At 37.3% G+C, this 25,295-nt stretch overlaps 1 protein-coding gene across 1 annotated transcript in view; it reads right to left on the reverse strand.

The window, feature by feature from the left end:
* LOC124163384 (solute carrier family 23 member 1) overlaps nucleotides 1-22,208 on the reverse strand; it is a 123,408-nt gene extending 101,200 nt beyond the window's left edge. The window contains exon 1 of the mRNA XM_046540263.1: nucleotides 22,006-22,208. The gene's annotated coding sequence lies outside the window, so the exon portion shown is untranslated. The remainder of the gene's footprint in view (nucleotides 1-22,005) is intronic.
* Nucleotides 22,209-25,295: the final 3,087 nt, after the last annotated feature.

A 25,295-nucleotide genomic window follows, 5' to 3' on the forward strand; every position in this document is an offset into this window, starting at 1 on the left:
TCAAATATATATACATGAAATGACGTTACCTATACTCCAGGAATTATTTAATCATTAATTAAATGAGGTCGAGATAAGAGAAATAAGAAAATCTAATTATTCTAATTTCAGTCGTCGTGCAATAATGTGGAATGATGGGAAGGGAAAACTGCACCAAATAAATATGTCACACTCCAACCGAACAATGCGTGGCATTCGTAGAATAAAGAAAAACTCTGAAAGATTAATACACCATTTAAATGTGAGGTCTTCCAACGGTATTCCGGTTTGTGGTGCTTAAGAGAAAGGTCAACGCCCGGGCATTGAATCCCTTGAGCCCTTAAAACCCCTGCAGAATGAAGCGAAGTCAGAGAGGGGTGGAACCTTAAACGTGAAAAATCAGGACGGAGAGCGTGTAGGGGAGGAATAAAAAAATAAAAGAATTCCGGGCCACCACTTACTTTGTCGCAACTCCGGTAGGCGCAAAATACGCTCGGGGGATACGGTTCCGGGCACACCATCCGCTAAATGGCCTCGGCGCGGTTGAAGCCATCTCCCGAGGGGAGAATGGGACGTCCCCCAGAAGATTGGGCCCCATTCATTCAAGGCGACGCCCGCTACTCCACCCCCATTCCCGGCCGTGGTTTTGCGGGGATCTCGTGGGTGGGAGCCCAAGCCCAAATCGCAGCGAATGCGAGAGAGTACGAAAGTCGAACGGAGGAGACAAGAGCTTTCAGGCTAAGTAGAAGAGATAACTTTCGTTAAAATAATTTAAAAATGAAAGAAAAAATACTATGAAATTGGCAAAAAAGTAATCATTATGTCATCAATTTTCTCAATTTATTATATAAGTAATGATATCTAGTATAACAACAATTGCTAGCCTCGGTAGCGGCGGGGTTATGTCCTTGCTAGCCACACAAGAGGTCATGGGTTCGAGTCCTGCCTAGCTAGGTTACGCTATCCATGGCATGGATTTCGTTTACCGTTGTCTGTTAAGTTAAAAACACCGATTAAAAGGTCGATGTTACTGTTTTCAATGCTAAAAGAATACATGCATAAACAACTGCCCACACAACACAGTCAAATCTGCTCCAAAATTATTGCAATGTGAACTGACTGGTTATGGCAACCTTTTTTTTCGGTGCAGCTTAAAAGCGACTTCGGTGCGTCATAAAATGTGGGCCTCTTGCTCATTACTCCACTGTCAACTATGCGGATAGCATATTTTTGAGTTCTCTATAAAAATTTGTTGAAAAAAAGAAATGTATAGCATTAATTCGCTTCAATTTTGAAGCGGTTAGGAAAAAATGAACCTTTGAACAAATTAAAGAACTAGCGCAGAAAAAATTAAGTTTTTTATCCAAAGAAAGTCGTCGTGAATGCGACAGAACGAAAGCCGAACGGAAGAGACGGAGCTTTCGCCCTATGTAGAGCAGACTGCTTTTGCTCAAATTATTTGAAAAGGGGGAAAACGAAAAAATACTATGAAGTTTGCGAATAAGTAGTACTGTTATCAAATGTTACTTCATTAATATTCTTAATTGAGCATATCATTTTCTGCTATCTCAAACATGCTATCCTCACAACACAAGCAAATGTGTCCCATAATTACTGTAATATGAACTGACCGGTTGTGATAAAACATGGTTTACAGGTACATCTCAAACGCGCCAGCGGCGCGTCAAATAAGTCGAATCTCCAGCTCATTACTTCATTGTCAACTATACTCATAGTTAATTTTTTAAGTTCCCCATAAAAATTTTACTGGAGAAAAAATAAAAGAAGTACATACTATTAATTCGCATCAGTTTCGCAGGTGATATGTGGAGCGATTAGGAAAAAATAAAAAATTTGGACAAATTAGAGAATTATCACAGAAAATTCAAGGTTGAGTAAAGAGACCTTTCTAGAGATTTTAAACGATGAAATTATGTTGATTAGTGTCATGGAGGGTCTTCAAGAATTAAATTCAACATTTTTTGGCCAACGTTTAGGTATATTTTGATAACCTCTTCAGGGCTAAGAATGAAGGTGATTACATCAATTTGATACCTTTATGTATCATCTGTTTTCCAAAAGGTAAAAAGAAATGTAAAAAAACACTTAATATCCGATGATCCAAGGGCTTTCATCAGGAAGATAATTTTTGATGTTACAAAGGAAACGTTAATGAATGTTTTACACAGAAGTAGGTCAATTAATGTTACGCAGTAGCAATGAATATGATATATTTTTAATCGAAGCCGTTAAAAAAAGGCATATCGCAAAAAAATCGGGAATAAAAACCAGCGAAGGCTCGGAGGGTAAGAAAAAAGCAGGAATAGAGTGTCGAACACAAAACAGAAATTCAAAAATGGTAAAGTGTGATTAAATGTGTACGGGAAGTGGCCATAGTGAAGTAAGTTGTACTTGATGAGTTTTCGGGACACAGTTTGATGTATTTGACCTCCTGCCAGGAAAGGCTTGATTACTCTCATCCCTCCCGTTTATACTCTGCGAGAGCGCTAAAAAACGGCCAGGATGAGTAATCGCTTATCTCTGCAGAGTAATACATGAGCGGGATGAAATCACACGCTCGAATGAGGGGACCACACCCCTGTCCCTACCCCAGTTAAACCCTTTGGTTTCGTCCCCACCGCGTCCTTTGAAAGGGTTTAGAAGATTACTCTGCGGAATTCCTGGACTTCGTCGCCTCCCCCTGGCAACCACAGGGGTAGTCCCACATCCGTTTCCCCATAACCCTCGCCCTAAGCGAAAGCCTCCCATGGACCTCAACTATGTTTATTTTTATCCCTCCGCAATCTCTTCCCTTTGATCTACAGAAGGGGTTCCCAAACCCTCGCTGACCCTGTACTGGACATGAAAGGAAATTCGTGACGGGGTAAATTGAAGTGTTCGACATTGAGGTGAGTCGATTTTGGAGCCATTAGTCGCAAACCCATCGTTGAAATGCCAGGGGGAGAATGCGTTGATCGTAGAGACGAATAAGACTGTTTTACCGAGGGAGATAGAAGAGTTACCACTCAACTGCCAAACTGCTCAACACATCAATCAAGGTGGTTTATTTAAAATCACTGCCGGATAGAAATTTTGGCATAAATATTTTTTCCTCACCCCATCATTTCTGATTTTGGTTTCTGTCGGCGTTCTGGTTCGCAGTAGGGTAGACTACCGAGTAGGTACCGGATGCAATAAAAATTAAACGCGGACCTAAACCTACTGCGGGGGTCTACCCTACTGCGAACCTTATCATGACACATGAAATAAAAAATTTCATACGAGGGCCCTAGAAGCCAAGGGGTACAAGTGCATTTTTTATAAAACTGGAGATAATTGTAGAAAATGGTTAATGAATTACACAGTATAGTTTTGACAAAAAGATATACAAGTGAATCACTGGATCTATATATTATATCCTTATGCTGGTAGGGTAGTAATCTGTACTTGTATTATGTACTCATCAGTGATTCACTTGAATCCCTTTGCCACAACAGTATTGTGTACCCCTCCAACCATTAATGCATTTATCTAAAATATTATAAAAATTTCACTCGTACCCCTTTCCTTCTAGGGTCCCTATATGTTAGAGTTTGTTGATGGCAGCCTAGTGGGTATTGTGCAGAGATGGGAAAAGTATTTAATAAATGAATCAGGCTCAATTAAAATTACAGCATCAATTTTGTAATTAACCACAATTACAAAGTACTCTTTGAAAAAAATTAGAGTCATCACAATTACGAATACAATTACTTTTAATTTTACTACCGTACATGATCTAATCGCAGCCAAGTTTTTCTCAAACCGTGAGTACTAACCTACAAACCAGCATTTTAACTACTTTTTATATCCATTGCAGTTATATTATTATCCATAAACGCAACTTAGTGGGAATTATTAATAAAAAAAGTTTTTTTTTACCCGTAGATGGTATTAAATAAATTAGCACTGCTTTTGTCCAGCTTAAATAGAGCACTGATGGCTAGCACAATATGTTCTGCTGTGGTCACTTTTATCCAAAAGACAAACCGTGGGAAAGTCTCAAGATAACATCCAGTATATAAGATATTTTGGATGTATCAGGAGATAGCCAATTTTTATTACCTACTTTCTGAATCCAAACCCGTTTTCCGTGAATTTATCATCAGACAGACAAACGTGACATGAATTCCACAATACCGTTTAGGAACCGACGTAATGTTACGTAATAATGGAAACAGAACTGTTACGGAACAGTCGTTCGCTCTGGGAATGTACAAATGATAACGAATAATGATTTTCATCAGCTTTGGCGCAACACATCATTTCAAGGAAATCTTTACTAAAATTATAACAAATAATTTTTTTCACTCATGCTGCATACCTATAAACTAGTTCGCAAGTATTTACTCGGGAAAACTTAAAGTTCATCCAGGTTTTCATGTCCAAAACACTTTAAATTGTCCTTTTTATTATTCAAATTATTCGAAAAACATGAGAACCACAGGCTTCATTTAAATGCATTCAATTGCAGTTGTTGTGTAAACTTTTAGATAAAAGAAATAGTCATAGAATCAATAAAAAATGTTGCCATAAAATTCTTGTTCTAAAATTTATCGATATATATGTAAGGCAATCTCTGAAAATTTTAAATACATCAAAGGATGAAGTTCGCCATGAAAAAAATATTTGACTTAGATTCGAACCCGGATCTCCCGATTGCTGGTCAGGTATGTTAGCCAGTTACACCACCAAGCCATTTTCTCAGAATGAACTTCGGAACTTCTGAAAATTTTAATAGGAAAACAATAAAACTCTAAAAACTCAACATCGATTCTCGAAATTTTTTATATTGACAACCTATCTCGATATTTCGACACTAAGACCAGGCCTGTATTCCTCTCCTAATGGCACTAGTTAAAAAAACCAAAGAGGACATCGAACTTCTTTTTCTATGGTCTACGCTCTCCTCTAATCTCTTCCGTTCATTTGGCGTGCGGCCTTGTTTCCCCCAGTCGCGGTCTACCCTGAGTTTTCCCGAAACGGAAAACGCCGCTGAGTTCGTTTGCCTTTAATTCCCTTTAGAGATTGCTCTAACCCACACCTTACACTATCTCTCGCGCGAACCTTCACCTCCACCGCGAAACCTTTTACTCCTCCCCGAACATTCTTGCCCGCTATGTCTTTGACCTTAAAGATTTACGGCAGATCTTTTAAATGCCTTCAAATCGTTAAATGGGCGCCTTTACTTTTTCTTCAAAGGCAAATTTGGTTCGCTAACTCTATCTCAACACTCAGGGGAATCTATTGATAGGCGAGATATCCCGAAAAGAATCGTTTCTATGCTTTAAGAGAGGCTTGCGGAGGGATTAAACCGTTGTCTACTGGGAATATAATTGAAGGGATTTGTTTTCATTTTTCTGAACTGAAAACCTCTGGTTTGTGAAAGCAGGATAAAAGTTTGTGCTTAGGAATTGTCAAATCATGTATGTTAAAATTCAGAAAAAATTAATATTATAAATATCTAATAATACAAAATAAAATATAATAATATATCTAAATAATCTTAACCTGAAGGCACGAAATTTTTTTCATAAAAAGTACCGACGTTTACTCTTGTAAGTTGGTACATAAAGGTTTTAGCACTTGCGTAATTCCACTTATATTCTACTATTTGACCTCCTAAGTCTCAGGTTATAATAAAAATATGTGCGTTGTTTAATAAAATCTACCTAAAAGTAAGCACCGTATGACCATTTTACAAAAAATTGTTTTATGTGATTTATGTAAATTATAATTTTTCAGATACTTGGTAGGAATACCTGACTTGAATTATATAATTCACCTCTATCCTACCAACTATCACAGAGTCATGATTTTGGTCACGTGCTAACGAAAAAAATAATTTTTAAATATATTTTATTCTGATCAAGTTGATTTTTATTACATTTCTCACTACCGATATTTTACAGAACTTAAAATAATTTTTATCAATATTTAAAAGAATCCACCTCAGAATCATTCGAAAATTATCTTTTATGATACACTCCAATTAAATTTGATATTCCGAAATTAAATGCAGGAGTAATAAACGAATACATTAAATAAGTAATGAGCATTACATTAAACCTCATGCACGGCACGGCGCCACGGCTCTCGATCAGTATACAAGCATTAGGCTGGGAATAAAAGCCTACGAATGGACTATTTGCATCAAACTGTGGTATTATGACTTAAAGCATGCACCATCTCTGCTGAAAACGATGGTTATTTACATTTACAACAAAATGCATTTGGAGTGATAAATAAATGGAATGCTGATTCAGTTTGAAAATCAGCTAATATACCTTGATTTTTTAAGATGGATAATGATTACATGAGATATAGCCGACTGCGACGAAAAGAAGACACATTGTTTGAACAAATAAATTACTAAAATACCATTACGAATTATTCTAGAATTTAAATATTCGTTTCTCATCCACTGCATCTCGCTTTAAGTGATTGTTATCTAACATTATCAATTAACACTTCATTTATACCGAAATTTTACCCAATGGAGTTATTGCATAAGACTCCTTAACAGATACCACGGCCTGGAGTGACTAATGGAGAAATCGATTTCGATTAAAAGCGAAAATCGAGGTTTAAATGTCAAAGATAAAGGAAATCGATATGGGGCCTCGATCTTCGAGTTAAGATCCAAACTCGATTTCACAATTTCGATCTTTCACTTTTTGTTTGATCGAAGCAACGTTAATATCGGCCTACGATGACGTCATCGGTTCCATGCAAAAGACTTTCCTCTAAGACCGGTGAAATTGGAAAGCACGCCCTTGATCAACAAAAAAGCATCGCCATCAGTTGATCTTTCTTAAAAATTTTATGAAAGCTGAATGGCTACAGGCGGTGATCTCAAAACTTTAATCCTTGATGAATGTAAACGATTAATTAATGTAAATTTTTACTATAAAATAATTCCTGTATGTATTCTAAGTACATTTTTGACATTTTTTTCTGAATCTCGAACGTATATTTTGAATGTTTTTTGAATGCAGTAAGAGCATTTTTTAAATAACTATTGTTATTGACGAATCGTCGATTTTTTTCGATTACTCTATCATTCGCTTCAAATTTCCATTTTTGTTGAAATTTTAACCTTTTCATGTCGATAAAAAATCGATTGCTCAATAAAATCGATATTTACCGCCATTTTTTAAAATCACTATTTGGAATCAAAAGAGAAGAGAGCTGCATGTTTTAATTAACGAGCGAAACTCAGTCCCTGGTATTGTTGTTTCCATGCGCAACCGGAGCGCAATTTTAAGAAATAGGTCAGCATATAATCGTGAGAGATGCAAGCTAGCTATTTAGCGACCGCTTCGAAACAAGTGGACGGACTGTGGAATTCAGCGTGGATATGCACTCTGTAACTTCCGTTACGATCAGCATTGTCCTTAAAACGACGGGAAAATACTTTCTGCCAGCGGAACTATTACTACAATTCACATCCAAGGTACTGTGCTAATGTATTGATGTGAAAACATGACTCTTCCTCGTTTATCTCGATTCCGAGAAATAAAATCACTTTTTTTCTTTTGATGCTGTTTATTCTATGAGAAATTTAATGGAAAAAGGAGGAAAAAGTAGATTGTTGGAGAGCACTAAAGTACTGGAAGATGTATATGATATTAAAAAATTTTCGCATCAAGGTCTGGACCATTTTGATTATGTGTGCCATATACCCCTAGGTTTTCCCCCTTCAGTGAGGATTATGTGAATTAAACAGCAACAGGCATTTGTATTTTTATGGTTTGAAAATATTAATAAAGAGCCCTAAAATATTGCGTTTAAAAATATTTTTCACTCCTTTATAATATATTATGAAACGTGAAAAAAAGTATAAAAAACAAAACACATCTATTTGTTTTTACAAAAAATGTAATGCCTGTATTTTATTGCCATACCTAACAAATAACCAAATAAAAATCTAACCTTAAATTTGAGAACAAAGGAAGCTAATTAACGGAATGTATACCCATCATAATTTCAAAATAGGTTGAGCCCTTATTCTAGCTAAAATTTCAATTTTTTGCTTTCCATGCACTTACAGCACGAGATTCCTGTTAAATTACATAAAAAATCATTTCCTCTTAATGATCTTGGCAAAGCGATGCTTCCAATACCACTCCATTCTTGCTATTGTCTTACTTTTTGGGAGATCGTTTGTGCCTACGATCGGCAATTGTTTCCCTCTCGTAACCTGCTCATAAGTTAGGATATTTCTATTCTCCACGGATACGTGGTAATTTTTCTCTATCACGCGATCACTGATCGCTCAGTAGATACACGACACAAAATGATTTCACTGGAGGTTTGCGGTATTCGTGTCCGGAGAGAAATGATGCCGATGCAGCCAAGCTGATTTTCCTCATTTCATTCATGTCGTCACTGCTTTTTGTTATGTACTCTACCCTCATCGCTCCATATCGCGTGTTTTGCACGCCGGCCAAAGTTATACATGTCATGTGATTGATCCCTTCAAATTGTGCGACTATGAACAGAAAACAGGACGCCTCGCTTAGCCGAGGACATTAAAAGCACAGAAATTGACTAATTAAATTTTTTTTTACCAGAATACGGTTTCAAATAAATACATGTAGAGGGATATCATAAAAAATTGTGCGGTTTAAGTAATTTGTACGACGATGGTAGGGATAGGGTTGCAAGAATTTTTCAGAAGCTGTCCGATCCCTGCTTGAGTGCCTTGAGGAGGGCACTTCAAGTGCAGTACTCCGTCCGTCAGATGGGACGTTAAGCCATCGTTCACCTGGCGTCTTTTATTAGGGGTAGACTAATGTCGACGCCGGGTTGTCGACGAATAACGACATGTTATAATTTATTAATTACGTAAAACGCTATTCGAGTGGACATATTCGAAAAAATATTAACTGCAAGTGATTTTGTTTTCATTTCAACCATGGTCAAAACTGCACCATTATTTTATGATAACTCGGTATTTTGAAAGAGTTAAGAGTACCTAAATTACATGATATGTTATTAAGTTTCCTTCATTCTCCAATTTACAGTCCGTTTAAATATTTTCAATGTTAGGATTCTTCATTATCACGATAAATACTTTACGAAATAAATGTCAGACCCATGAATGCACCAATGATACCCACAGCCGCGTGAAATGACTAAATTTTGCTTGTTAACGCATTAGAAGTCCATTGCTCAATCTACTCCTTGCTGATTATGTCTCCTTTACGTAGACTTTTATTATATGCCATCAATTATAGGCGATCTTTCCCACTCTATGAATCAGTGATTCCCCTTTGATTGCAGCAGCATGCTGTCACATTTTAACTACACTACGGCAACTGATTTCTCTCTTCCATCATATTCTGGATAAATTGATTATTTTCTCTGCATAAAAGAAAATAATACTAACGATTATACACTAGTAATGAAGATTTCTGGTTCTGAAGCATAATTACTTTACGGTGTTCTAGGAATTTTAATATCTTGCATGGGTGCCTCCTTTTAGGCTTTCGGTAAATTTTACATAGGTTACTCCTACATATTTTGCTTGAATATAGCCGTGAACGCAAGCTTTTCGATACACTTCTTTGGCAGTAGTGGAATTTCTCCTTTCATCTCTTGAACCACCCAATACAATTCTTTTTACTTTATCCTTTCGATTTCTTCTAAGAAAAACAGTATTTTGTTTATATTATCTCCATGTGAAGACCCTACATAGGATTTCATAATTATTTTGGGTTCAATATCCAGGGGTTTCTTTCATTGAAAATCGCAATGTAGGCAAGTGAAAGCGGTTGTGGGTAATAAACGACAGTGATGAAACCACTACGTTCATCTGATAGCCTTTAATACACGCGGAAGCGTTAATTGATTCACCTTTGTGTAACATCGGAAGCAGCCAATATACCACCGATCTATCATGGCATCCCAATGATTCCCAATTAGTCAGAGCATGGTGTGTGATCGAAATGATCTTTATTGCTTTCAAAAGCGGTTTGAAGGATAGTCTTTGCTGAGTGGCTAGCTTTGTCTTTGGCAGCGTGTAGTGGGAAATTTTTCTCATATGGGTAAAATCAAGTTGATTTAAAAAACCTGAGGTATTCTTTCAAGCACGGATGCTCCTGCCGAGATAGAGAAAAATTAGGCATTAGATTATTTAAACAGACCGGGAGTTGTTTCATTTTCTATTATTCATTAACATTACTCACTTCTAAAAAAGGGGAGAAAACTTTAAACACACCATAATAATTTCCTCTCATCCGCTCATTTTTAATTATTTGAAATCAAATTACGTAACTGTAGCCATCGAAGTTACAACTTAGGGCCGTATTCTTAGTGGACCCTACATATCCGTCCCTACATAACAAAAGGCCCCTACATGCGTTTCTTAGTCGACCCTACATAAGTGGTGCGGGGTGATTCCGTCGTCAAGTTCTCTGAGATGACGTAGATGATGGCGCAGTGCTAATTTTACACTCTGGTGATGTAATGGAACTAACTATGAAACTAAGAAAAGACGACCGAAAATTTATGACCGAGCATATTGTTTTTGTAGGGTGTAGGACTGGTTCAGCTATCCTACATCAAGTATGGCCCGTTTAGTTCCAAAAACGGCCATATGTAGGGCTTGATGTGGCGTATGTAGGGCGAGATCGGTTTATGTAGGGGCTGATGACGTATCCAGGGTCGGTTGGCCCTGCAGGGTCGACTAAGAATACGGCCCTTATTTGGCATACTTCGGTATTAAAGTAACCCCTTGAACCATTAAAGTGCATTTATCATTAGCCTGAATTGTCTCACTGCCCATTAGCCATGTCTCATGTCTATTGTATCCAAAGTCATTGGCATGATATATTTATTCTATGAAGCACGCGTCCCTCAATTCATAACGCGGATGGAGAAGTAGCTCTTTACGTAAGTTTCAATCCGTGGGGCACGACCAAAATGGATCTGCAAGGTCTATTCTCGGCTTAAGGCAGCTGAGCTGGTAAAACAAAAGTATTGAACCTTGTGGGGTGCGTAACTTCCGTGTTTCTCGGCGAATTAATATGAGGTGTCCCAATTACCTTATTTCAGAGACAGTTTCGAAGGTATATGGCTCGCGAAGGATCAATACTCATGATATACCTAAGGTAAAGGTTAGAGGCGAAGGAAGAAGGCACGGATAGGACGTAATAGAGGAAATCATTGAAACAGAGCCAGCTTCCAAGGTCTACCAGTCTCAATAAAACTCTTTTGGCCACATCCATGAGGTTATGCTTGAATCTGCAAGTAATTTAAGCATATATATGGATTGGCTTTCTTTAATGTTACGTATCAATGGCGCTCTATGCCGCCAAGTCGATACCTCCACTGCACAAACGCTCGACAATCGCCCACCGAATCAATTGTGCCCATTGTGAAGACCGTGGCATAATGATTTCTTTTTTTCTTCGAAACTCGAATGGTGTGCATAAATGTTTGTATCTTTTTGTGATACTACACGCAAGCATTTCACAGTTAGGAGTTTAATTGAAATATTTATTTCATTACAAATAATTCCTTAATCCTCGGGGTGCTGATAGGAAAGTGATTTCTGGCTTCAACACTAAGATGGAAAATTGCTTTCAAATAATGAAATAATGGGATATAATGCATGGAATACATGTACATATCCATTTATATATGGAAATAATAATGGCGTATTTTTCTTGTAACTGTCGCCGCTAATGAGAGAACTATTTCATGCATTATAGCCCATTGTTTCATCAGTTGATAACAATTCTTTACTAGGCATTAATCAATTGGAATTCTATCTTTCCAGATTCTGAGAACTGGTCTTAAGATGGATAGTAAGGTCAATATTTAAGGTTTGAAATATTATTAAACACAATAACATGCCTTTCACTGAAGGAAATGTCTCTCATCAGAAATGACCTCTCGATGAATTGTATTTAATTTGCTAATAATATTATGACACGCAATAATATCACCCTTTTCCTACCCTCGAAGGGCATTTGTCTGCAAAACATTTAATATGAAGATACCAAGTGCCAATTATAAAATGCATGAAGTAATAAAAATTCATAAATTCAAGGAAAAGCAAATTTCTCTAGTTTTTCAAACGCTTGCCAAAATTTTAATAGTGCGCATAAAATTCATATATGTATATATTTCAGATGTTAAATCTAAGGATCTATTCTTATGTTTTTGAATTATTTGAATATCTAAAGTTTCCGCGGAGATATTAAAAAAAAACTTTTGACCTCCAACTGGCCCCGAAGGTCACGTGACGACGAAGAAGGCTAATAATTGGTGGATAGTCGTTCTTTTTATAACGCTTGTATGAACTCGATATTTTGTTAGTCATCTTGTCCGGGTCAAATCTTGCAACTCAATTTTAACCCACTTTCCGATTAGCTATCATACTGAAATTTTTAGGATAACTCGGCACCAGATGACAAGGCAATATAACAACACTTTTATCGTGATTTTAACTGTATTTTGATTGTTATGCAGAATTTAAAATTAAATATGAAAAACAGGTTGAGAAAAATTGCCAATAAAATCCGATGGCCACGCTTCGATCGTTTAACAGGAGTACGAAAGAGAGTCATAGCAAAAAATTGGTTTGCATCAAAGTTAATCGAAAAACTGACCTAACAAAAATTTAAATGCATTATTTTTAGTTTAAGATAAAAACGTTGTTATTTATAAAAATATTATTTTTATTTTGTACTATTATTAATGGTCGCCGGTCCCCTACCAATCAGCTCGGGGGCTGATTTCACCAACTAACACCCTATGGCCTTAATACTTATTTTTCTCTTCTACGTTATCTACTGCATTAGAGATGATTCTATTATTCCGCGCCAAGAGCAGAGTTACATACTACATGTATATTCAGTAAGTGGAATTTAACATTTTTAGGCCTTGTATTATCATTTTCCGCCTTGTATTCGGCTATCGGGGATAAGGCGATGAAGAAATTTTTTAATAGCAGGACTAATTTCATAATTCTAGATGAATACAAATTTTTCCGTATTTATTCTGTTTTTCACTGCTTTGAGTGATGCTATTTGTTGTCTGCCTGGAATTTTAAGACTTATTAAAAACCATCATCTGGTGACGCATATGACTGACCACTAATAGTGTATGCGTGCACTTGAACTTGATAGTTTTTTGTAACTTGCGGCAGGTAATTGCCGAGGACGCATTTAAATTTTTCCTTGTGTTGCCAGTTGCCACTCTCAGAAGACAAGATGATTGGAGATGTTTCTTTTTTGTAAACGCTGATCTCGTGACTTGAAATTTATAAGCGTGCATGTATTTTATGTTCCCGTGTGTGGTTCTCGTGTGATGTCTCATTAATTGAAAATCAGATAAAATTTGCTGACTACTTGACGCACGTACTCTCGAAGGTGGATGTTAAATTAAATTTCTTTAGTTTTTTTAACGGCCGATGAAGTGATTTTTTCATTATTTATCGCTATATTCTCCCTCACGTTAATTTCCAATGCTTGTGTAAATTGTAATTTTCAACAAGAGTGAACCATTACAACAAGGCTGGAAGAATGACATTACTTTGAACATTTTCATCCCTGTCGTCGGAGCATAGTTCTTCCCACACAAGTTACGGAATATTCCGACAAAAAAGATTCTTGTTCGGTAGTCCGCAAAACCAAAGGATTTCTATTACGTTGACGAGCGCCAGCGAGGAAGAAAATCCAGAATTTGAAGTGGGGTGTCAGATTACTTTGAAATCTTTCGCATAAAATATTAAAAGACGTTCGTGAAAGCTGAAATTATCAAGTATCGATAGCCAATTTATCATATTGAATTCACATGTCTCGGTGAAACCATGGCAGGATTGGGAATTTCAGTTACTTTTTGTATATCGTTTTTTTCCACTTTAGTTTTTGTATTTAAAAAATAATGAATTTCAGTTATTTTACAAATAAAATCGTTGTAACCTTGTTGGATAGTCGGTAAAACCTACGGGTGCCTACCATATTGATGAACGCCAACAAGGTAGAAAACAGAGAATATGAAATGGGGGGTCATATTACTTTGAAATCTCTCGCATAAAATATTATTATACGTTCGTGAAAGCTGCAATTACCATGCCTCGATCGCCAAGTTATCATATGCAATCCACATGTCTCGGTGAACATAGCACGATTGCGAATTACGTGATTCTCGTGTGGTTTTAATCGAAGGGGAAAAGTGGGAATGGTTGAGGGCGAGTTTTAACCCAAGTCAAAGATTAATACACAAAGCTGTTTCAAGTATCTTACGATGGAAGCGTTCCAAAATGAAAAAATAATGAAAATAGCAATTTTTTAATAGGATTGACGAGTGAAATTTATTCAACACGAGCCAATTTATTACACCAATCGATCGGTGTACTTAATAATGTACATTAAGTTGAAACGCGCGAAAGAATCGTAGGTGGAAATATGCCAGACTCTCTGATTTATTTTAACACCGAAGATTGCTTACAGATTGACGCAAAGATTTTCTGGAGAAAAGAGAGAATTCCTCAATCGATAGATATAAGAAAAAAATAGATAGGTGTTTTGAAACTGGAATTAGGTAACTAACGAGTAAAAATACCCATCATTTTAAACGAGACTACTGATACTAATGGTGATAAATATTCTGTGAATGAGCTGTAATTTTAACCCATCAGACTGTGATAACTAATCGCTCGACATGCTCCTCACGCATGTTAAAAGAGCTAGTATTGCAGACGGTACGTTAAATGTATATTTCTAGAAATAATCACTCGGAATTTCTGACGTCGGCTCTCGTTTCAGGAAAAAATTAAAATAAATATTCTTTCCGGCAATATTCAGGCATTAAGAGAATCAGGATATAGTTCTCCATCATATCCTATCTGACAAATGTACCGAGACACATATTAACACAAATTTTTATACACGCACTATTAAATGCCTCATCCCCACGCGGTAAGTAATTTAAAATCACCAAGCTCGAGTCCAGGAAACTATTGTATAATAAGCAAACCCCTAAAATGAAATGGGAATATGGCAATATTTTCCTCGATTATGACAAATTTTGATAAAAAGTGGTACCTATGTTGCTTTTTCATTTCTTACTACACATGCTAAACTATTTTATAAATATTGATTATTTTCAGAGATGAATAGCTATCAGTAAATTTTTGATTTTTCCATTGCAGCCTTAAATTTTGCCTTATGATCTAAATTAACTAGAAATGGTCTCAAGAGCAAATGATAGCCTATGTGAAAAGATGAATCATATTTTGTAATATTTTAAATTAGTCTTTAATATAAATACTTTTTCCAAATTCGTTTTCCGGAATTGCACAACCCCTCAATTCCCCTTATGTTTGACGTAACAAAAGCCCTTGTATCGATGCCGATTAATGAATTTTAATTCCTGTACACTGTACACGAATAATTGGATGCAAAAGTTGGAAATAGTCAACAGTAGAGAGCAGAGCGGCTCAGTGTACAGTGGTCGCAAGTCGCAATGCTCCAGTTTTCCAAAATCTCTACTTGTAAAGTAATAAGCTCTTATAAAAAAAATTTTTTTTAAAAACCAGCCTTTATATTTAGATTACAGGGGATGAGCAACGTTTATATATGACACAAAGCAAAAAAACTCAGTGACCCCGAAAAACCAAAAGTGACGTATTAAAAAAGTCACTATATTTATTAAATTTTCAGTGAATGGTAAGCCCCCTATGTTTCAAAATGCCACCCCTATGCTTTTAAATGCCTACCCCTATGTTAAAAATGCCACGAAACACGAAAATCGACCATTTGGAACTTCTTAGATCAAAAACATGTTTTGGGGGGCTATAGGTTGACTGGGGGGTGGTTAAAGGGGGGTTGGAGAGAAAAAGTTATATTTTCATGTATTGTCATCGGAAATGAAGAAGTGTGCAAAATTTCAGCGTTTTTGCTTCACAGGAAGTGAGTCAAATTTGAGTTACAAGATTTGTACCAGACAAACAAACAGACAAACAAACAGACAGGTTGGTGAGTTGATATAAAGACTAAAAATACTGAACCTTTCAAACGATGGGCGATTACGGAAATTAAGATTTTTTATTGTTCTAATCCATCACTAAGATAATGAAGCTAAAACGTTGTCAAACATTATTTACCGGGAAAGATTTCGATTTTTCTTCCAAAATTCTCAAAATGTAACATATTAGTTTATAACAGGAGAAAGGTGGTGAGGGCCAAAGTCAAAGTAAGGCTTGAAGAGGTGAGATAGTTGTGTTTCTTTCCAATGCGAGTAACGAGCGATGAAAGTACAAAAGAAACAGTAAGCGAAGAAAAGATCGCAAGGAAATATGAACCTATCGATGAGAATGTAAGCTCATAGAAAAAAAAAACAATCTGTCGTTGAAAGAAGTTGAAGTAGCAAAAAAAACATTGTTTGCTTGCAAATTGCACGCAAACAATGCTTTGTCGGTGGTTTGCCTCTTCAATGCAGCAAGGTATGGACATAAACGTCAGAAAAGAAAGAGTGTAAAATGTTTAAGCTGGAGACGAATGATGTTGGAAAAATGGATCGTTGATCAAATAAAGAGGAAGAAATCAGGAAGAGGAAAGAATTATAAGGAACTCATCATTTTATGCAAAAGCAGTAAATGCGACAATACCTTCATCCCAGGTGCTAAGAAGCAGTGGCCTGTCGGTAGTGCTATGGGCAAAGGATTGGGGGATAACAGGTTTCAATCCTAGTTAGATCGGAGGCCAACGGTTTGATAAATGATCACTGCAATGCGATTTAATGCTTGTCAGTCTGCTTGTAATCGTAGACGGCGCAGTAAAAAGGTGCCTCCCCATTTGCTGTGGCTATTAATTCAGATGCTAATGAATTGCTCACTAGTATGATTTTATCACTTGATAAACAATTCTGCCGGTTGGAACAAATGCTACTAGAGCAATAAAGCACAGCAAACTATCCAGCAAATAATTTATCGGTTTCGTGATAATTATTAAGATACCATCATAATCGTATATAGTAGTATAGTTTGTTAGTATACGGGACGTTTTTTGGACGGTGTGGTGTGCATGTGGGAGTCCAAATGCATGCTGCATGCTGGTGATTGATCACCCCCTGCCAAACACCCTAGAGGTGGCTCGCAGGGTATTATGTAGATGTAGATGTAGATGATCAAGATGGAAAGCATTGCACATGTCTGATATTTCATCCCCTTGCACATTTTTTAAAGTCCAACTTTCGCAGCTATCAGGTGGGAGTCCAGAAGCTACAATAACACTCATCGAGATTTAACGTATACTTTTCTTTGATAATTTGCACTGGAATAAGCAGAGAAGGCCTTACGAATATTTAACACTCATTTAGTTTCCTGTGTGTTCCACTTATTCAGAAACAACTTTATGTCCATAATAAATAAAGGATATGGCCGCTAAAAATGTGCAGCCTTCTCATAATAGCACCTAATTAGCTACAGTGCTTGAATTAGGCTCCACGCGATGAGAATCCAGCAATACAAGCATGGACCTATCTTGATCCCTCTTATTAGATAAATGACAAGATTTGAAGGAATAAGTATTTGGGAAAGTTTGAGTGTTCGCTATCCTCCTGACTGCTAGAGTTAAAATCTACATCTACATGATACCCGCGAGTCATCTCTAGGATGCATGGCAGGAAGTGACTAATATACACCTTTCTGAATACAATACGTACCCTTAATTGACACTGCAATTTTATTTATAATTGTAGAAAGCAAAAAATAACAAAAATAGCAAGTATGAAATCGTGATGGAGTGGTGAGCTCCCGCCAATTATTCAACACTCCATGCAGAACTAGACAATAACACCCAAAATTATACGTAAAGCTAAAAGTTGCAAATCGTAAGTAATTGAAATGAATCTACCCTTGAAGTGCAAGGATAGAACAAAGGATTTAACGCAAAATAATGAATGTCAACTAGCACTCAAAAATCATTAGATAAAAAATGCATTGGACATAAAGAAAGTTTAAAAGACAAATACAAATGGATAGGAAAACAATCAATCAATCGTCTTTGCTAGTTCCGCGATCGATTCCATGAATTGCGAAACTGTTGCTATTCCTGATAGTACTAGAATGAAAACTTTTGGTCTGCAGTCCGATTAATTTATCTTCTTCTAATGTTCTCTCCCAACATAGCACGAAGGTAAGCGAGGGATATTTTTCACATCATCAGACAAAAAATCCCATTCGAATTTTCAAAATAAGTTCATACTATACTTTACTCAACGCTCTCTTAAAACTTACCATCTTAGATCGCCAATTAATCACGGATACGCCCTGCCTTGCAATATAAAATAATACTATCAGTCGTACAAGGCTTATTTCATTGTTAAATTAAAAAGAAGAACTTTGTGCTTTCACATTAATATTTATTCACGACCATGGTTTCAACGTTAGACGTCATCATCAGGTGAACTCTACAGAGGTCCATCACATCCTTTTATACCCGGCTAGGAGGGGTAGGGCAGTGGCGGATACAGATGGGGGGCGCAGGGGGCGCGCGCCCCCCCCCTTGCGGGTCCGCCTGTATTGCCGAACATTGCAAAACCACAATTGTAACTTTTGTATATCATAAGATGACATTGTCTTTTACATGTTTATAATCACTTTAAATAAATGTTCATATACTTTGCCTGTGACTTGATCATCTTTTATTACGATAAAAGTAAAGACAACTCAGGATATGTTGCGCCCCCCCCTTGAGTTTTTTTCTGTATCCGCCACTGGGGTAGGCAGGAAGGTAATTAGGTTGAACGGATTGGACAACAGAGAAGAGGGAGGGGGAAAAAACTTGGTCATATGGTATGAAAGAAGTTAGGGGGAGGAGGCTCCCTTAGGGAGGGCATGGCAGGTGGAGACGAATATTAATGTGAAAGCACAAAGTTCTTATTTTTAATTTAATTATGAATCGCTTTCACCAAGTTACGCCTCAAACAATCAATTTTATTTCATTGATTTTTCCCCATGAAAGTGAATGTGAATATCAGTCCTACCTCATAACTCATAAGGGTCACATACGCTTGGAGCATACGCCAAGTGAGGGCTAACTCGAGTCTGTCAGCTTCTCTCATCATATTCTTTAGCATTTTTTTGTAGAATTCCCTTTACAAGTTCCCAGTTTTCCGTTGGCTTTCCCGTAAATTTCGCTTGCGTTTACCTTAGTAGGGGTCCTGAGGAATCATGGCTGCGATGGAAATTCGTTCCAAAAATATGTGTAAAATATTAGAGAATCTTCAAAATATACACAAAAATACTACTTAATTCATAACTTCGTTTGGGAGAGAGTCAGTTATCCTTTGGTTCAACACCACCCTGTTCATTGAACTTCAGAAGAACACACGTCAATGCATATTTACGGATTACTTTATCGCATTAACTGGTAAAATTTTCTCGTCCTAAGTTTGGACTGCATAAAAAGGTGACGAGGATTAGAAATTGCCAACATAAAAACAAATTATTGGAAGATAGTGCAGAAGGGCAGATCAATAACGAGAAAAAAACAGAAGCAATGGGGTAGGTCAAGAAGAATATATCTCAGCGAGAAATAACATGGGATAAGTGGGAACGGAAGGTGGCAGTATACCAATACAGCAGTGTATCAGAGAGCATTATTTTGCAGCATGTTCCAATTTGGATAGATAAAATTTATTGGGATATGAACTAGTACCGCACACAAACGCTACCTTAAAGAAATCTACACGCTTTTGGATTTGCCTGGGACGAGCTCTAACTTTAACTAACCGAATAAAACTCATTGTCAAAAACAATTGAGTAATACCTACAGAAAAAAAACGCACTTTCATTTTCACGCGAATAAATGCGATATGATGTCTATTTTTCGATGGAGAGCACAAAATGAAGATTCAAAAAAATTATTCAAGATTCCAACTTCTCTTCATTTAATAAGAAAGTTTAACGCGTGAACACGCCGGCTAATAGTCAACCACCAGAGTAACCGGGGAAAGAGCGGACTATTTTGCCTCATGCATCCCAAGCTAAATAAAAATCAAGCCAAGCCCGCTTCACAGTGCGATTGAATGATTTGACTGATGCCTACGGATCTATCGCTAATCGTACAGGACAAATTTCCACCTCTCAAGCGGTCATGTTTGTCTTTTTGGTGACTCATCGGTCACTTATAAGTTACATTATCATAAAGACATTTTCAAAATTCATAGATAGGACACTCGTCAATATTTGAATGCAACTCATTTAACAAAAATACATAAGAGAAAGTCTCTAGGAAAAATTTGTGAAAATTACGTAAAGGCAAATGTTGAATAAGTTCTATTTTATGATCCCCATATACGAAGATACGTACTTCCCCAAATTCTATAACACAAATGGCTAAATGCCTCCATAAATTATGCAGATCAACGCGCTTAATATTAAAACAAGCACAATAACACAGAAATCCAAGAAAACTACTGAAATATTTAGCAAATATCGAGCAGAATGCAGTAAAAGTTTGCCTATAATTCAAAAGAAGAGTAAAATATATGTGAAAATAGCGATTTAAGTGCAAACCTTATTGTTTAGTGCAAACTGCTTCTCGAGTTAAAATTTTTAGGAGATAATGCGCAGGCTAATACTGAAATGGGTACTTACTACCCGAAAATTACCAGATGATAGCAAAATATTTGAATGAGAAATACAACACCAAAAAATGACCGTCACGCGGGGTCAATGAGTCACTTAATAAAAGTATTGAAGCCGTCGGTAAAAACTAACTCACATTGGTGTGAAATTCTCGGAGGTGATTAAAAATCGGTAAGTGATGGATCCTCGGAGTACAAAAATTGCGAGTTATTGGCATCAATCTAAAAGTTTGATTTATATCTGCCGCAGACAAAAAATATATTGCTATGTTTGATTAATCCACGGACATAACAATAAATAGCTACATTTCCGTGTCTCAATAAATACATAATAAATAACAGGGGCGTACATATATGGAGGAGGTATCGGAAACTCCCCAATCGCAAACGCTGTCCCCGCGGCACCCAATTTGCGGATTAATAGGAAAAAAAATCAGGATTTAATATAATTTCTGCGCAAACACAAAAAATTATGGCTAAATTTCCGTATCTCTGGTAATTAGTGACAAATAAGAATGAAAACCCTTACTCGGATACGGGATCGGCAATTCCTCACCCACGTGCAATGCCTTAGGGCACCAGATTTGCGAATTGATGATGAAACACTCAAAGTTTATATTATTTACGAGTCAGACACAAACATTTCTCCTGTGGTATCCCTTATAATTCCTAATACTCAGGATTGAGCGCACTTAGAGACATGATCAGCAACTCCTGAACCGCGGACGATACCTTAGTACAACCATTTCGCGAATTGATAGCATAACATCCGAAGTTAAAATTTATTTCCAAGTCGAACACAAAAAATCCATTGCTCCGGTATCTCTGGTAATTCCTAATAAACGAGGGTGAGCACACTTAGACAGAGACATGATCGGCAACTCCTGCACCGCGGGCGATGACCTAGTGCACCCTATTTGTGCATTGATAGCATAACACTCGAAGTTAGTATTTAATTCCGAGCCAGACACAAAAAGCTATTACTCGTGTATCTCAGGTAATTCCTTAAAAACAAGGGTGAGCACATTTGGAGGATCGGCAATTCCTATACCGTGTGTAGTGGCTCAAGGCATCCGATTAGCGAATTGATAGCATAACACTCGAAGTTAATATTTATTTCCGAGCCAAACACAAAAAACTATAACTCGCGTATCTCTGGTAATTCCTTATAAATAAGGGTGGGCCGATTTAGAGGATCGGCAACTCCTCTACCGGGTGTAGTGGCCCAAAGCACCCGATTAGCGACTTGATTGCATAAAACTCAAAGTTGAAATTCATTTCCCAAGAAGAAACAGCAAACAATTGCTCCCGTATCTCAGGTTATTCATAATACATTTAATTCAGGTTACACATAATAATCAGGTTGAGCACACTTACTCGTAGTCAGGATCAGAAACTCCTGAACCGCGGTGTCAGCCGATCCGCGCGGAAGTCCCTGGTATCCGCCGGCAGGAGCTTCGGATCCATCCACCGACCGCGTGAGTCACTAGCTCAAGGGGGGCGACTAGTGCAGAAGCACAACCCGAACCTTGCCAGTCAATCCTCTCTCGACGAGCTCCTCAGGGTGTGATCGCCTTCTCACCAATGCCCACCATTGAGGACAGTGGTCCACCTCCTCTTGGAGAGTAGAGGGGTCTCTGACGGAGGGGTAGAGGTGGAGGTTAACTCGTTCCCCACGCTTCATTTCTATCCGCTGCTTTTATTTTCATTGGCTTGTAGCCTTAGAGACGCCCGCGCGCCATCCCCCTCTACCATTTCTTCCTCCAGCGGACACGTTCAATGAGAGATGCCGGTGACGGCGCTGGCCCTCCCCGGGCGACCGGAGTCTGCATCACGTAACAGAGCGCGGTCCGATCCCCTCTCCTCATCGGGGGAGGCGTCGGGTTGAATGGGCGGCCGAGGTCAGGGTGGGGTTCCCCCGAGTGAAGAGGTGGGGGCAGCGCGTATACGCGTTACGCAATGGTCAACGTGGTTGAGGAACTCGATCCAAGCGTGATGATTCCGCGGCCGATAGTTGAGTACGGAGCGAGATTCGTACTCAACTCTGTACTCCTATTTAGCTGCTTGCGGTCCAACATTAGAGGGGGTGGGTAACTCGCGAAAAAATATTTCTGCTGACTGTTGGCATTTAAACTACAGAGATCGGTTATGCCACAATGGAGGATTACATCCTGCATAACTTAGGCCAGAGAATTGATGGCACATGAAATCAACACGTATCTCTTCTTGCATAACATAGTTTAGAAAATTGCTGAAGATACTAAGTATAACATTATTAAGTGGACGCTCGTAAAAAACGAACTCTGAGAAGATTTGATTGAACGATCCAGCAACGTCGCATTCTATCTATTGATTATATAAACAATAGACAGAATTCGTAATAGTTCTCCACTCTATCAACTAATCTCTGCACACCTACGTATATCTTCCTTTTCACATCCTTCTTTACTTGTACCTTATATTTTGTTCGAAGTCTTCCTTTTCCGTTCTTGCCATCCACTTTTCCCTCCACGATTTTATTTGTCAGGCCATCATCTCTCAAGATATGGCTCATAAGGTTGTTCCGTCTTCTTGTCAAGGATTTCATGAGGCTCTTTTCTCCCCTTCTCTTCTTAGGACTTCCCTCATTACTTACTCGGCCGATCCGTTTGATCCTCAACATTCTTCTGTAAGACCACATTTCGAAGGCCTCTATCCCTGATCTCTCCGCTGTAAGTGGATATTCCTTTTGGTAGAATGCTCTCTTCGCCTTGGCTATTCTGCTGATAATTTATTTCTTGCATCTCCCATAGCTAGTTATTTTGCTTCCCAAATAAAATAATTCACCTACATCTTCCAGTTTTTGTCTCCCTATTTCAATCCTGGTCTTAACTTCTTCTATTCAGCAGCATACTTATATCTTGGTTTTGTTTGTGTTTATTTTCAGCTGACATTTACCCATTAATCTACCAACTTTAACCAGAATATTTTTCAAATGCTTTTCTGTCTCTGCTATGACGGATGTGTTCCCCAACAACACACATTTGGATATACATATGTATATATATTGTATTTTCATGGGTCACATACATATATATTTTTGTTATGTATTACATCTGTAGTACATATGTATTATTGAATGTATTTCCTTTGTATTCATACATATGTAAAAGTGGCACATGTTACACGATAAATACATTTGTATTTTTTGTGTATTTTTGAAATTTGGATACTTATGTAAATGTGGTCAAAAATACACAAAAATACAAATGTATTTATCGTGTAACACGTACCACTTTTACATATGTATGAATACAGAGGAAATACATACATAAATGTGGTCAAAAATACATAAAATATACATTATGTATATTTCCTGTAATACTTGGGAGGTAGATTTTCGTGGCGTCTTGCGAAATGTTCATAAACATTTTTTCCAGAAATAATATGTTCACAGCAAACGCCAGATTTCCCTATTTTAATGATCATTCATCCATTCGAATTTATACCCAGAAAGCTTAAAAATAAATCATATACTAGTCGATGTGAGCAAGGGTAGTAAAGATGGCGGCTATTTATGTTAATTTGTAAATGCATGCGAAATACAGACGTGCATTACATATGTAAAATTCAGTTTCTATCCGCGAAATATACACATGGAAAAATGGTTCACAATACATGAAAAATACAAAACATAGTACTTGCACAGATCAAAAGTAAAAGCGAAGTTTGATTTTTTAAACAATATTTTAATGTAACTGTTTAGACAAAAAATTAAATTCTCAATTCCGCGGCTCACTGTCGCTAGGGAAGTGAGTGGGAGTGTAATCTCGTTGACAGTAAACCTCGGCATTTCGTTCGAGACTACGAGAACGTGCTGTTGGAGGAACTCCGGCATCTACGCTAATAAACAAAAGGAAATCCGTTATTAACTAGCTACTGATGTATAGTTAATTTTATATTTGTTTGTATTATTATACTTATTGGAAGAATTGACATAGTGTTTTAATCCTCAATAACCGGTGCGTGTGGATGGTGTGCTCAACCCGAAGCCAAGCTATGTTTTGCTGGAAATGTGCTTCAATCCCACACGTTATTGCGATTCGTACAAGCCAGCTCCAGCAGTTTCCTGTCACTGGATTATTAAGGTAAGGTATGATTTATCTTTTATTGTATTGTACGCCTACATAGACTACATTAATTATGTTATTTGAGTATATTTGGATACAACTATTGGCGCAATGTGGTCAACACATTGCGCCAGTAGAGGTAATTATTTTGTTTATGTTTGGCTATTGTTTTCCTTTTTTGTTGAGTTATGTATCGAGGAGACTGGTGTCCATTGAAGTTATATGGTAAAACATAGTAATGTCAATCTTGTACGTATAAATTAATAGATTATGCGTCGTATAGTAATTCCGTGCTTCGCGGCTGAAGTTACATTTTTTCTTCTCTTAATTAAGAGCAGAAAAAATTGTTTAAAGGAATGTTTTCGTTCACGTGTAAGTTGTTTTATCGCTGTTTATTACCACAACCTACTGTATTGTAGTTCTTGCATTCCTAGTTATCCTATGCTTTAGTCATAACATCTTTGACCTTAGACTTATCAGCGTAGCTTTGTCACTAATAGCATAGAGTAAGTATATACTTACTCTATGCTAATAGATTCCTCGAGGTTCCGAGCGGTT

Source organism: Ischnura elegans, chromosome 8 (assembly GCF_921293095.1).
Source record: "Ischnura elegans chromosome 8, ioIscEleg1.1, whole genome shotgun sequence".
Lineage (NCBI taxonomy): Eukaryota > Metazoa > Arthropoda > Insecta > Odonata > Coenagrionidae > Ischnura > Ischnura elegans.